This window comes from Saccopteryx leptura, chromosome 3 (genome assembly GCF_036850995.1).
Source record: "Saccopteryx leptura isolate mSacLep1 chromosome 3, mSacLep1_pri_phased_curated, whole genome shotgun sequence".
Taxonomy (NCBI): Eukaryota; Metazoa; Chordata; class Mammalia; order Chiroptera; family Emballonuridae; genus Saccopteryx; species Saccopteryx leptura.
The window spans coordinates 68,032,835-68,046,913 of record NC_089505.1 but is presented as its reverse complement, the minus strand read 5'-3'; the positions used below and the strand labels follow the sequence as shown (position 1 = coordinate 68,046,913).

Here is a 14,079-nt window from a genome sequence, read left to right as displayed (position 1 = left end):
TTAAATTCCATAATCCTCCTAATAACTCTAAATGGTAGGGATTAGTGCCATATCCAGTTTATAGATGAGTACATCGAGGGCAAGCTGCCCAAGTTTGCACAGCTAGAAATATCAGTCTGAATTAGAATCCAGGCAATCTGCTTCTGTCCTGGATCACAGTATGAAACCACCACAACAGCTGACCCCCTGAAACAAAGTCAGAGGGCAGCACTCTTTACCCTGAGGGAGGATCTTCAGGGTAAAGCCTCAAATTCACTCGCAAGAGTCAAGATATCCCCACCATGCATCCATTCCCTCCCCCCAGGCACTAGAACTGTCTCCATTAAATTGTGAACCCCTATCTTTCAGGGACCAGGTCTGATCCCTCTGTGGGTCCTGAGAATGCAGCATAAGCTCAGAAACTCAGAAATGGAAGTAGATGGAAAATCGGAATGGATATGTGTCAATGGAAAGGAAATGGGAATATGAAAGAATTCAGAGATTCCAGAGAAAGAGAGGGATTCCCACTAGTTGGCACAGCACTTGTTATTCGAGAGTCATAACTACCTTGTTCTGCAGAATCTGAGTAATGGGCAGCACAGATGTGAGGAGAAAGCCAGCAGGGAGCCAAGTTCATGTACAAAAATAAAACTTTGAGGCTCTGGCTGGTTGGCTCAGCGGTAGAGCATTGGCCTGGTGTGCAGAAGTCCCAGGTTCAATTCCCGGCCAGGGCACACAGCAGAAGTGACAATATGCTTCTCTACCCTTCCCCCTCTCCTTTCTCTCTGTCTCTCTCTTCCCTTCCTGCAACCAAGGCTCCACTGGAACAAAGTTGACCCAGGTGCTGAGGATGGCTCCATGGCCTCCGCCTCAGGCACTAGAATGGCTCCAGTTGCAATGGAGCAACGGCCCAGATGGGCAGAGCATCACACCCTAGTAGGTGTGCTGGGTGGATACCGGTCAGGCACATGCGGGAGTCTGTCTCTCTGCCTCCTTGCTTCTCACTTCAGAAAAATACAAAAAAATAAAAATAAATAAAACTTTGGAGCTTAGAGGGGAGGAGATGGAAGAGCCAGGGAGGGGCTTCTCTGTGGAAGAGAGTTTGGGGATATTTTTTGAATGAGAAAAAAATGAAAGGCGTGGCTTCTGTGCCTGGTGGGGCCGTGAAGAAGGTTCAAGGTTTTTTTTGTTGTTTTTTTTTCATTTTTCCGAAGCTGGAAACGGGGAGGCAGTCAGACAGACTCCCGCATGCGCCTGACCGGGATCCACCCAGCATGCCCACCAGGGGGCGACGCTCTGTCACTCTGGGGCGTCGCTCTGTTGCGTCCAGAGCCATTCTAGCACCTGAGGCAGAGGCCACAGAGCCATCCCCAGCGCCCGGGCCATCTTTGCTTCAATGGAGCCTCACTGCGGGAGGGGAAGAGAGAGACAGAGAGGAAGGAGAGGGGGAGGGATGGAGAAGCAAATGGGCGCCTCTCCTGTATGCCCTGGCCGGGAATCAAACCCGGGACTCCTGCACGCCAGTCCCCCTGCAGCGGGACTCTACCGCTAAGCCAACCAGCCAGGGCAGGTTCAAGTTTTAATAGAGAAAACAAGAGGGACAAAGAGCAGGCTAAGTGTCCTTGTGGGTCCTGACTGTAATTCTGCCTTGGTATTTTCTCTGTGGCAAAGATTTGAATGGCTCCAGCATTTTAGTTTTGGTCTTTGGGCTGTTGTTTTCTTGCATGTATGTGACTAGGAGCTGCAACTAGCTCTGAGACAAGAGCAAGCTGTAATCTCCTGTGCATTACAGATGAGTGACGGGCTCCATTCTGCAATGAAAAATATTTATTGAGTGCCTAATATGTGCCAGGCCTTGTTCCAGACCAGAGGTCAGCAAAGATTTTCTGTAAAAGGCCAAACAGTAAATATTTCAGCTTTGCCTGACCAGGCGGTGGCGCAGTGGATAGAACGTCAGACTGGGATGCAGAGGACCAGGTTCAAGACCCCGAGGTCACCAGCTTGAGCGCGGGCTCATCTGGTTTGAGCAAAAAGCTCACCAGCTTGAGCCCAAGGTCACTGGCTCCAGCAAGGGGTTATTTGGTCTGCTGAAGGCCCGTGGTTAAGGCACATATGGGAGAGCAATCAATGAACAATTAAGGTGTTGCAATGCACAATGAAAAACTAATGATTGATGCCTCTCATCTCTCTGTTCCTGTCTGTCTGTCCCTGTCTATCCCTCTCTCTGACTCTCTCTCTGTTTCTGTAAAAAAAAAATAAAAAAAATTCAGCTTTGAAGATCAGATGCTCTCTGTTGTAACTACTCTCTTTACTTGACTTCATAGCAGGTAAGCAGCCATAGACAATATGTAAGTGAATGAGTATGGTTATGTTTCAATAAAACTTTATTTACACAAACAGTAAGTGGTCCCATTCCCAAGGCTGGAGAGATGGAAGGAACAAAGACAATCCCAGCCCTCACAAAACTCATATATAATCTACTCCTACACAACAGGCAAAGGAAACCTGTTCATGCCTAAGTGAAGTCTACCCCTGGCTCTAGGCTAGCTCAGAGTTAAAGCAAAGTCCTCATCCTTTGTCTCCTGTCTACCTTCACTTTCCCAACCTCTCCCTCTTGATTACTCTGTTCCAGCCACACTGGCCTCCTGGAAGTTTCTCAGACACATCAGGCATGTCCCAGCCTCAGGGCCTTTGTACATGCCATGCTCTCTACTGGAATGCTCTTCCCTTAGTTAACCACTATTCATCTTCTTCCAATCTTCGTTCAAATTTCTCCTTCTTTGGCCTGACCTGTGGTGGCGCAGTGGGATAAAGCGTTGACCTGGGCCTGACCTGTGGTGGCACAGTGGATAAAGCATCGACCTGGAAATGCTGAGATCACCGGTTCGAAACCCTGGGCTTGCCTGGTCAAGGCATATATGGGAGTCGATGCTTCCAGCTCCTCCCCCCTTCTCTCTCTCTGTCTCTCTCTCTCCTCTCTCTGTCTCTCTCTCTCTCTCCTCTCTAAAAATGAATAAATAAATAAAAAAAATAAAATAAAAAAAAAGCATTGACCTGGAACACTGGGGTTGCCGGTTCGAAACCTTGGGCTTGGCACATATGGGAGTTGATACTTCCTGCTCCTCCCCCTTCTCTCTCTCTCTCTCTCCTCTCTCTAAAAATCAATAAATAAAATATTAAAAAAATAATATAAAAAACAAACAAACAAAAAATAAATTTCTCCTCTTCCATGAGGCCTTCTCTAAGCACCTCCCCACTGGACTACTGATACCCCTCCCCTGCTCTGCATTTTCTTTTACCACAGCACTCAGCATCCTCCAGCCTGCCAGTAACTTACTTATTATACTTATTGTTTATTGTCTGAAGCCCCCAGCTAGAATGCCTCCTTCTCACAGGTGAATTTTTTTAATGAGAGAGAGAGAGAGAGAGAGAAAGAGAGAGAGGGAAAGATAGGAAGGGAGAGAGATGAGAAAGCATCAACTCATAGTTGCAATGCCTTAGTTGTTCATTGATTGCTTTCTCATATGTGCCTTGACTGGGAGGATTCCAGATGAGCCAGTGACCCCTTGCTGAAGCAGTGACCTTGGGTTCAAGCCAGTGACATTTGGGCTCAAGCCAGCCACCATGGGGTCATGTCTATAATCCTATGCTTAAGCTGGCGTCTCTGCACTTAAGCTGGCAAGCCCACACTCAAGCCAGATGAGCCCATGCTCAAGCGGTCAACCTCGGGGTTTCAATTCTTCTCAGTCTGGGTCCTCAGAGTCCCAGGCCAACGCTCTATCCACTGCACCACTGCCTGGTCAGGCATAGGTGAAAATTTTATCTGTTTTTCCCCCTGCTATATTTTCAGTGCCTACAACAGAGCCTAGCACACAGCATGTACTCAACAAACACTTGCTGAAGGAACATATGCATTCTGGAGGTAGACACAGAATGAACAAGCAAATGCATAATTATAGAGCATAACAATGTCAAGTTAGGATAAGTACTGTAAATAAAAAGGAAAGGAGGGTGAGAGACAGAAGGGGGCATGAGTGTTATTCTAGAAAGGTTATCAGGGAAGGCTCCCTGATAAGTGATATCAAAGTGAAAGGAGCATAATGCAATTGATGCTGATAACTAAGTAAATGAAAGAATACATATATAACTGATGGAATAAATGAGTAAGTGAGTGAATGAGGGAATAGATGGCTGAATGAATGAATAAATGGAGGGTACATACAATGAATAAATAAGTGAGCAGATAGATGGGAGAATCAATTATTGCATAAATAGATAAATGGAAGGTCAACTTGACTTTCAAAAAGTATCCAGGCCCTGGCCGTTTGGCTCAGCAGTAGAGCATTGACCTGGCTTGTGGAAGTCCTGGGTTTGATTCCCAGACAGGGCACACAGGAGAAGTGCCTATCTGCTTCTCCACCCTTCCCCCCTCTTTCTCTCTATCTCTTTCTTCCCCTCTTGCAGCCAAGGCTTCATTGGAGCAAAGTTGGCCCGGGCGCTGAGGATAGCTCCATAGCCTCTGCCTCAGGTGCTAGAGTGGCTCCAATTGCAACGGAGCAACGCCCCACATGGGCAGAGCATCATCCCCTGGTGGGCATGCCAGGTGAATCCTGGTTGGGTGCATGTGAGAGTCTGCCTGACTGCCTCCCCGCTTCTCACTTTGGAAAATACAAAAAAATAAAAAGTATCCAGAATCTTTTTTTTTTTTTTAGTATCCAGAATCTTGTTGCCACTCTGGTCTAATCAATCCTCCCATTGTTTCCTGCCTTGACCATTGCAGTCACTTCCTCTCTGGTCTCCCTGCTTCTGCTCCTCACCTTCCCCAGTCTGCTCTGCAAATTAGCTCATGACCCTCCTCTGCTCAGAGCCTTCCCTTGATCCCCATCCCATATCATTCAGAATAAAAGCAAAGTCCTCACCATGTGTACAAGACCCAGCAGGATACGGCCCCCTATGTCCCCTCCTTGACCTCACTTCCGACTGTCTCCCCCTCACTCTGCTCCATCACACCACCCTCCTGTTCCTTGAATACACCTGGCATGCTCCTACCTCAGGACTTTTGCATGGGTTATGGTTTGTTTCCTCTGCCTGAAAATCAAGGAAGCTTTTCCTTCCAGACATCCCCATGGCTTTCTCCTTCCATTCATTCAGGTCTTTACTTACATGTCACCTTGGCAACGAGGCCATCTCTGACCATTTTGTTGAATATCACAACCAGCCCCCAGGAACACCCCCCCATACCCTTCACTAACTCCTGTTTCTGTTTTTTATAGCACTTCTAACCTTTCAATGTAGTATATCATTTACTTACTATGTTTGTTATTTACTGTGTGTCTCTGACCTCAGAATATCAGCCCTAGAGAGGGTTGGGATTCTGTTTCACTTACTGCCCAGCACCTAGGACAGTTCCTTGCACACGGTGAGTGCTCCTTCAGTCTCTGTCCAGTGAATGAAATAAACCCTCAGGAAATTCTGCTCAAGCTGGTAGAATGACAGAGAAATTTTAATTCCTCATTACTTTTGCTTGCTGTTGGCATTTCTAAAGTGACAGTTGCTAGTTGTTACCTTATAATCAAGAAGGATGAAAAGGCCACCCAAGCTATTTTTAAAACATTATTTTCTTTTTGAAGTAAAACTGTCTGTGATTTACTTTTCTTACTAAACAATGTCAGGGAGCTTTCCATGCCCCTACATTTAAGTTCACTGTAATCTTTTTCACACCTACATAGTTTTCTATAGTCACAGCCTATAGTTCCTTTGACCACTCTCCTACTGATGGCATTTCTAGTGGTTTCTATTTTTCTCCTTTACAAATGAGCCCAGTGAACACCCTTCTTCCTACTTCCTCATGTGCACATGAGGATATTACTGAGCCAAAGAGTATAACGCAGTTAAGATTTTAATAGATATTGCCAAAGTGCCACCCACAACATTACTAATTTCCTTTTTAGGTAAAAAAAAAAAAAGAAAGAAAAAGAAACCAATCCCGTCAAGTATATTACATGGCTGTTTTGTGAAAGGTCCTGCCCCGTTGAGGAAGTTCACCTATAATTCTCTGACCCCAGGACGCACTATGGACTTTCTCAGCCCTTGGGGTGAGCTGTTCCTCTCCCCACCCTTCTCTGCCTGGTGAAATGCTGCTAGGACCTCAACATCCACCTCCAATAATGGGCAGAATCTTTGTGACATTAACTACTCATGTATCCTGGGTCCCAGCAATCCCATTTTCTAGTAGGAACTACAAGAAAGATTGACTCAAGTGAAATACAGCGACACGTCTAAAGTTGCCCAGGACAGCATGGGGTGGAAATGGGGAGAGCTCCATGGGGTCTGTTGTGGGAAGAGAGGACAAGTAACAGGAAGTGGATTCCATGGTGTTCTAGAAGCAAGAAACCGGTTACATGAGGGAACATGGAGAGATCCTTAAAACATAATGTTAAGGGGAAAATGAAGAAATAAAACCAGGTCTAGGCCCTGGCCGGTTGGCTCAGCGGTCTGGCGTGCGGGGGACCCGGGTTCGATTCCCGGCCAGGGCACATAGGAGAAGCGCCCATTTGCTTCTCCACCCCCCCCCTTCCTCTCTGTCTCTCTCTTCCCCTCCCGCAGCCAAGGCTCCATTGGAGCAAAGATGGCCCGGGCGCTGGGGATGGCTCCTTGGCCTCTGCCCCAGGCGCTAGAGTGGCTCTGGTCGCGGCAGAGCGACACCCCGGAGGGGCAGAGCATCGTCCCCTGGTGGGCAGAGCTTCGCCCCTGGTGGGCGTGCCGGGTGGATCCCGGTCGGGCGCATGCGGGAGTCTGTCTGACTGTCTCTCCCCGTTTCCAGCTTCGGAAAAATACAAAAAAACAAGCAAACAAAAAAAACAAACCAGGTCTAGGCCCTGGCCGGTTGGCTCAGTGGTAGAGCATCAGCCTGGCGTGCAGAAGTCCCGGGTTTGATTCCCGGCCAGGGCACACAGGAGAAGCGCCCATTTGCTTCTCCACCCCTCCTCCTTTCCTTCCTCTCTGTCTCTCTCTTCCCCTCCCGCAGCCAAGGCTCCACTGGAGCAAAGATGGCCCGGGCGCTGGGGATGGCTCCTCAGCCTCTGCCCCAGGCGCTAGAGTGGCTCTGGTCACAACAGAGCAACGCCCCAGAGGGGCAGAGCATCGCCCCCTGGTGGGCAGAGCGTCGCCCCCTGGTGGGCGTGCCGGGTGGATCCCGGTCGGGTGCATGCAGGAGTCTGTCTGTCTCTCCCCGTTCCTGGCTTCAGAAAAATACAGAAGGGAAAAAAAAAAAAAACATGTCTAGAACACACTTGGAAGATTATAATTTATATCTTTCACATCAAGTTAGAAGATAAAGTTCCACAAAGCAACCCTGTCTGATCTGCAGGGGTTTATCCCTACCCAAGTGTGCCACTGTTGGGTCTGTCCATGGGGTGCTGAGGAGGAAACAAGACTAAGCCAAGAATTAAAGGACAAATGAAAAAAGAAAGCAAAATAGGGAGAGAACAAATGATAGATAAGAACTGAAAATATGATGCGACTGTATGAGCCTAACCCCGCGCCCTGCAGAAGGACCCATCTCAGGGAGTCCTCTCTTCTCCAAGGTCCTCCCCCACCTGCTGCGCCCTCCCCAGCTGGAATTCACTCCTTCGGCTCAGTTCCCACCATGAAAGCACAAGTTCACTAGATTGAGACTCTGTCCTTGACTGTCTCCCCAACCAGAGCAGGAGCGTTTTGGGAGTGGGGAACAGAGTTTATGCCTCAATTTTCCTAACCTGTAGAAGGGGGATGATGATTAAAGTAGCTACCATATAAAGTTGTTGGAGGGTTAAATCAATTGCTTCCTGTCCTGTGCTTGGTACAGTGATTTTGGCACATTGCAAACACTTAATAACTATTGGCAGCTATTACAATCATGATTATTTTTAATTAAAAAAATTATTGAGAGAGAAGCAGAAGTTTGTTGTCCACTTAGTTGTACATTCATTACTTGGGTCTCTTTTTTTGTTGTTGTTTGTTTGTTTTAGTTAAGAGAAGGGGAACTAATGAGGCAGACTCCCACATGTGCCCTGACTGGGATCCACCTGGCAATCCCATCTAAAACCAGTGCTCAAGTACTGAGCTATTTTTAGTGCCTGGGGCTGATGCACTTGGACCAACTGAGCTATCCTCAGCACCTGGAGCCACACTCAAACAAATCGAGCCCCTGGCTGCGGAAGGGAAAGAGGGAGAGAAGGGGAGAGGGAGAGAAGAAAAGCAGATGGTTGCTTCTTCTGTGTGCCCTGACTGGGAATCAAACCAGGGGTGTCCATATGCCAGGCCAATGCTCTATCCACTGAGCCACTGGCCAGGGCCTCATTGGTTTATTGTTGTATGTGTCCTAACCTGGGATCCAACTAACAACCTTGTCATATGATGATGACACTCTAACCAACTAAGCTACCCACCCAGGGCTCTATCATGATCTTTTTTTTAGTGACAGAGACAGAGAGATGGACAGATAGGGACAGACAGACAGGAAGGGAGAGAGATGAGAAGCACCAATTTTTTGTTGCGGCTCCTTAGTTGTTTATTGATTGCTTTCTCATATTGCCTTGACTGGGGGGTTCCAGCAGAGCAAGTGACCCCTAGCTCAAGTCAGTGATCTTGGGCTCAAGCCAATGACCTTGGGCTTCAAGCCAAAGACTTTGGGCTCAAGCCAGTGACCATGGGGTCATGTCTATGATCCCATGCTTAAGCCGGCGACCCTACCCTCAAGCTGGTGAGCCTGCACTCAAGTCAGCGACCTCAGAATTTCAAACCTGGGTCCTCAGCATCCCAGGCCAATGCTCTATTCACTGTGCCACTGGGCACAGTGAACTTGGTAAGTGCCACTGAACCTGGTAAGGCTCATGATTATTTTTGAAATTGGCCTCAGGACATTGGGAAAGTCTTCCCTCAATGCCTCCTACTTCAGGAAGCTTTCCATGATTTCTAGTAGGAAGCTCTGCTGGTGCCAGTGAACCCTCCACTACAGCCTCTCACCCAGGTGGGGGCAACGCCTGCTCACCTGTTGGTTTCCCCTGCTGGCTTGGGACCTCCTCAAGCGTAGGGGCCAGGGTCGGTTCGCCTCCAGTTCCTCTGAGCCCAGCTAGAGGCCGGTGTCCCACAGGCCTACCAGAACCGTCTGCCCACCTGAATAGAACGCAGGCTGGGAGGGCAGATAAGGCAGGTGTATAATTAACGAATATATGGCAGGTATATATGATAACAGCATGGTGACAGGGTAGAAACTGTCTATGCTGAGAGTCCCCATCTGGTTTCAACCTGCCTCCTGCCTCTTCCTCCCTGCCACTCCCTTGCAGGTGCTCTGCATTCCAGCCCTGTGGTTGGCACACCTGTCCCAGGACCCACCTCTGAGCCTCAGCCTGAGCCCAGGCAGGGCCCTCTCCTTGAATGGCCTTCCTTCCCCTTCTATTGGAATCTCGGCAGGTGAGACAGATGTGCCCATGCAATGCCCATGCCCAGCCCCATGGGCCCGCCTGCCACACCTAATAGTTCTTACCTTGTCACGGATCCCTTCAGCATCTGATAAAACCTGCAGGCTCCTCAGACTATTTTTTTATTTGAGGGACAGAGAGAGGAAGAAAGAGAGAGAGAGAGAGGAAGGGAAAGAGAAAGAGAGAGAGAGAGAGAGGGAGAGAGAGAGAGAGAGAGAGGGAGAGAGTAGCATCAACTCATCATTTCACTTAGTTGTTCCATTTAGTTGTGCACTCATTAATTGCTTCTTGTATGTGCCCTGACCCAGGGGTCGAACTTGCCACCTCCATGCTCTGGAAGGGTGTTTTGTCCACTGAATAGGAGACCAGTTTTTTGTTTGTTTGTTTGTTTGTTTGTTTGTTTTTATAGAGAAAGAGAGAGAGTCAGAGAGAGGGATAGATAGGGACAGTCAGACAGGAAAGGAGAGAGATGAGAAGCATCAATCATCAGTTTTTCGTTGCAACACCTTAGTTGTTCATTGATTGCTTTCTCATATGTGCCTTGACCGTGGGCCTTCAGCAGCCCGAGTAACCCCTTGTTCGAGCCAGCGACCGTGGGTCCAAGCTAGCAAGCCTTGCTCAAACGAGATGAGCCTGCACCCAAGCTGGCGACCTCGGGGTCTCGAATCTGGGTCCTCCACATCCCAGTCCAATGTTCTATCCACTGTGCAACCGCCTGGTCAGAGGCCAGTTTGTTTTTTAAAGTCAGGCTTATTGAGATATACTGTAACTTATTTTTTATTGAATTTTTTAGATAGCTAGTGAGGGAGACAGACAGACAGAGAGAAACATCGATTTTATTGTTCTGGTCAGTCATGCAGTCATTGGTTGATTCTTGTATATGCCCTAACCAGGAATCCAACACGCAACCTTCGCATGTCGGGATGACGCTTTAACCAACTGAGTTACCTGGCCAGGGCCAAGGTATAACTAATATACAAACACATAGTTATACAATAGATACATATATAACTTTTGTAGATGAGATAAAATCCACCCTTTGTAATGAACAGATTTGTGAGTTTTGGCAAATGCTGACCCATCCCTCCTGAAATCTCCTCATCCTCTTAGAAGTTCCTGTTGGAAGTGCCTCTCGAGTGGCACTGCACTCAGTAATATGTCTTATGATTGCTCTGTGTCATACATTCATATCTTTCTCACTCAAAACAAAACCAACGCCCTGGTAGGGTAACTCAGTTGGTTAGAGCATTGTCTCGTTATGCCAAGGTTGAGGGTTCAATCCCTGGTCAGAGCACATACAAGAAGCAATCAATAAATGCATAAATAAGTGGAACAACAAATCGATGTTTCTCTCTCTCTTTCTCTAAAATCAATAAATAAACTTAAAAATTTTCATATGACTGCACAGAATTTCATACCATGAATATGTCATAGTTTATTTTAAATAATCCACAGTCTGTGAGATTGATGGACATTAAGATTGTTTCCAATGTTTTGCTGTTACAAAGAAATGGGTGTGGGGGGAATGAATGTTCTCATGTATACCTTCTTGTGAACACAGGCCAATTGCTTTTCCCTAGGGTAGTTGTACTAGGTAGGACCTTAGAATACGTGTACTGTTCCCTAATACTTTATTGAAAGTTTCAAGCATATGGAGATATAAAAAACCAAGTGTGGGCCCTGTCCGGTTGGCCCAGTGGTAGAGCGTTGGCCTGGCATGCAGGAGTCTTGGGTTTGATTCCCGGCCAGGGCACACAGGAGAAGCACCCATCTGCTTCTCCACCCCTCCCCCTCTCCTTTCTCTCTGTCTCTCTCTTCCCCTCCTGCAGCCAAGGCTCCATTGAAGCAAAATTGGCCTGGGTGCTGAGGATGGCTCCATGGCCTCCACCTCAGGCACTAGAATGGCTCCAATTACAACAGAGCAACACCTCAGATGGGCAGAGCATCACCCCCTAGTGGGTATGCCAGGTGGATCCTGGTCAGGCACATGAGGGAGTTTGTCTCTCTGCCTCCCTTCTTCTCACTTCATAAAAAAAATTATAAATAGAGAGCAGCCTGACCTGTGGTGGCACAGTGGATAAAGTATCAACCTGGAATGCTGAGGTCACCAGTTTGAAACCCTGGGATTGCCTGGTCAAGGCACGCACAGGAAGCAACTACTATGGGTTGATGCTTTCTTCCCCACTCTTCCTCTCTTCCTCTCTACTCTCTCTAAAACTCAATAAATAAAATTTTAAAAAATAAAAAAATAAAGAGCATTTCCCTACCCCAGAAAGTTTTGTTCCCTCCCTGTCATTATCACCCACCACCCACCCCCAATCTCACCTTAGGCAGCTTACTATTCTGATTGATATCACCTAAATTACTTTGGTCTGCTCTGGATTTTTTTACAAACAAAATCCTAGAGTAGGTGATCTCTTGTATCTGGTTTCCTTCATCCCTGTAATGCTTTTGATTTCCGCCCATGTTATATGAGCCAGAATTTTGTTCCCTTCTATTGTCGTGTGGTATTCCATTGTATGGATGTGTTCATTTGTTTACCCATTCTCCTGGTGATGGAAACCTGGCGAATTTCCAGTTTGAGGCTATTATGAATAAAGCTGCTATCAGTATTCTTGTAACAGTCTTTTGTGGGCTTGTGTTTTTATTTCTCTTGAGAAAATACCTAAGAGTAAAATTTCTTAGTCATAGAGTAGGAGGTTTAATATTGTTTTTTTAATGCCAGATCTTTTCAAGATGGCTGTAATGGTTTTCTATGGCTGCTGTAACAACTTACCACAATGTTGGTGGCTTAAAATAGCACAATATCTCTTTTTAGAGAGGAAAAGACAGACAGACAGAAAGGGAGAGACATGAGAAGCATCAACTCATAGTTGCAATACTTTAGTTGTTCATTGATTGCTTCTCATATGTGCCTTGACCCAGGGGCTCAGGCTGAGCCAATGACCCCTTGCTCAAGCCAGCGACCTGTGGGCTCAAGCCAGTGACCTTGGGGTCATGTAGATGATCTTATGCTCAACCTGATGAACCCATGCTCAAGCTGGCCACCTCGGGGTTTTGAACTTGGTACCTCAGTGTCCCAGGTCGATGCTCTATGCACTGTGCCACAACTGGTCAGGCACAAATTTATCATCTTATATTTCTGGAGGTCAGATGTCTGAAATGGATATTAATGGGGCTAACATCAAGGTGGCAGCAGAAATTTTTATCCCTTTTGCAGCTTCTTGAGGCTGCCTTCATTCCTTGGCTCATGGCCTCATCACCAACCTCTACTTCCATCATTACATGTTCTCTGACGCTGAACCTTTTGCCTTCCTCATATAAAGATCTTTGTGGTCCTGTCCAGGTAGCTCAGTCAGTTAGAGCTTTGTCCTTATATGCCAAGGTTGCAAGTTCAATTCCAGTCAGAGCACCTGCAAGAATCAACCAGTGAACGCATACGTAAGTGGAACAACAAATTGATGTTCCTCTTTCTTTTCCCCTTCCTCTCTCTTTTTAAAAATCAATAGATAAAAAAAAAATAAAAATAAAGAGCTTTGGCATGACATTTAAGACTTACCAGATAGTCCAGGATAATCTCCCCAACTCAAGATTCTTAATTTAATCACATCTGCAAAGTCCCTTTGGCTATGTGAGGTCAAGTTCACAGTCCTGGAGATTAGGGCGCAGTTATCTTTGGGGGACATTATCCTGCCTGCCTTTCACATCCCCACCGCTGTTCTGGTTGCTCCGCAGCCTTGTCAACATGGAGCATCGTCAGTCATTTTAATATTAGCCATTGTGGCATGTATTGTATCTCATTTCGGTTTCAACTTGCACTTCCCTGATGACTAATGACACTTTCTGTGTGTGCTGATTGGCCATTTGTTTCTTCTCCTTTATGAAGTGTCTGTTTAGATCCTTGGCCCATATTTGAACTGAGTTGTTTGTCTTTTTGTGACTGAGTTCCAGGAAGAATGTGTGCCTTTCTTTATTCGGCTAAGTCAATTCACACTACCATCATCCACGTAGAAAATCCCCAACTTGCCCTCCCCTTTTTAAATTATTCTCTTCCTCCTATTTTCCCCCCCTCTCCCCACCTCAGCAGTCCTTGAGGCTCTGTGCTTTTGGGGAGGACAGCGTAACTTTTTATACTTCCTGGGGACTGTCTGCCCAACATGGTACCCATTAGTTACATGAGTACATTTAAGTTTAAATAAATTTAAATAAGATTGAAAATTCAGCATGACCAGGTGATGGCACAGTGGATAAAGCATCGAACTGAGAGGCCGAGGACCCAGGTTCGACACTCCGAGGTTGCCAGCTTGAGCGCGGGCTCATCTGGTTTGAGCCCAAGGTCACTGGCTTGAGCAAGGGGTCACTCGGTCTGCTGGAGCCCCTCCGGTCAAGGCACATATGAGAAAGCAATCAATGAACAACTAAGGTACCGCAACAAAGAATTGATGCTTCTCATCTCTCTCCCTTCCTGTCTGTCCCTATCTGTCCCTCTCTCTGACTCCCTCTGTTTCTGTCACACACACACAAAAAAAGATTAAAATTCAGTGTGACCTGTGGTGGTGCAGTGGATAAAGAAAACATCGATCTGGAATGCTGAGGTTGCTGGTTCAAAACCCTGAGCTTGCCTGGTCAAGACATATAC

General features: G+C 46.9%; 1 protein-coding gene across 1 annotated transcript in view; it reads right to left on the bottom strand.

The window, feature by feature from the left end:
• The window catches only part of MYH14 (myosin heavy chain 14), a 105,532-nt gene extending 96,383 nt beyond the window's left edge, over positions 1-9,149 (bottom strand). Inside the window, exon 1 of the mRNA XM_066374083.1 lies at positions 9,011-9,149. The gene's annotated coding sequence lies outside the window, so the exon portion shown is untranslated. The remainder of the gene's footprint in view (positions 1-9,010) is intronic.
• Between the last annotated feature and the right edge of the window lie 4,930 nt (positions 9,150-14,079).